General features: G+C 40.6%; 1 non-coding gene across 1 annotated transcript; it reads left to right on the top strand.

Moving 5' to 3' along the window:
- The first annotated feature begins 262 nt into the window (after positions 1-262).
- On the top strand, positions 263-368 carry LOC145569664 (small nucleolar RNA R71). Its single transcript, XR_014096228.1, has one exon. It is a non-coding gene; the product is annotated as a small nucleolar RNA R71 (small nucleolar RNA).
- The last annotated feature ends 945 nt before the right edge of the window (positions 369-1,313 follow it).

Here is a 1,313-nt window from a genome sequence, read left to right as displayed (position 1 = left end):
CTTCCCCAAGTTTGAGATTTGGGAAGATAAGTTATTGATAGCATTAAGATGGTCAACCGAATAGACCGTTGAGCCACTCTTTCTTGTAGACTCTCTCTCTCCCTCTTGCCAATCCATGCAGTGACGAACTACATCCTCTATGATATCAACAACTTCTTCCTCGGTCTTGTTCATAATCAGGCCTCCGGCTCTGGCATTAAGACATGACTTCCCTTGGGGACTCAATCCTCCATAGAAGATTTGTATGATTTGGTAGGTCGCAATTCCATGGTGAGGACATTCTCGTTGATACTCCTTGTATCATTCCCAAGCCTCATACAAACTCTCACTAGGCTTTTGCTTGAAACTTTGGATTAGAGTTCTTGCCTCGGCGCTCTTATTTTGAGGGTAAAAGCGAGAAAGAAACTCTTTAGTGACCTCTTGAGAAACCCCATTGACCTTGATTGTGTTGCAATACTTCTCAAACTCTTTGAGATGATTTAGTGGGCTTTCGTGCTTAGCACCACTAAATTGCCTTCGTTCAATCATTGTTATCATCACCGGCCTTATCTCAAAGTCATTGGCCAGTGTTGTTGGCGGAGAAATACCACCCTCAAATCTATAGGCACCGGGAGTTCCCAACTCCTTCAAAGCAACCCTTGATACTTCACCCATGCTTCCTTGCTCTTCTTCAAAGTCCTTCTTCAAAGTCCTATGCATACAATCTCAAAGAAACAATTAGTAGCACGGCTACAAGTGTAGCCTTAAAGAGAAAAATCTTTTTGTATTTTTGAAATAAAATGAAATAGACTCAACAACAATAGCAAACAACTATGCCACTCCTTGGTAACGGCGCCATTATTGATGTGAGGTGGATTCTAGGTCCTTGAAATTAAAATTCCTCCAATCAAACTAAATTTGTAACCAAACCTACACCTAGTAATAGGGAAAGTTCGGGTCGAACCACTAGTAATGGGGGGAAGTTAGCTATTGCCAAAGTTAAGCTATTTCGAAGCGTAAAAGGGAATGTAGGTCATCTAAGTGCAACTAAACAAACAAAGCAAACACTAAGTAAATCAATATATCAAACACTAGGGATTTAGGATCCAAATAATCTTGCAATGGACATACACACTAATCGGGTTGGAGATTGATTAATTCAAGTATTGCGAGGGAAGATAGACAATGCAATCAAAAGAACTCAACAAGCTATCTCCTAGAGGTCTAACTAGCTCCAACTACGAAAGACTCTACTAGGAACGTCACAAACCAAGCTCGATTGATAAATGTGAGTTACAAATCAATGGTCCGTATCAATGTAGGCACACAATGCA

This window comes from Chenopodium album, chromosome 11 (assembly GCF_948465745.1).
Source record: "Chenopodium album chromosome 11, dcCheAlbu1.1, whole genome shotgun sequence".
NCBI classification, from domain to species: Eukaryota; Viridiplantae; Streptophyta; class Magnoliopsida; order Caryophyllales; family Amaranthaceae; genus Chenopodium; species Chenopodium album.
Note: the sequence above shows the minus strand (reverse complement) of the source record. Positions and strands in the feature narration are given on the sequence as shown.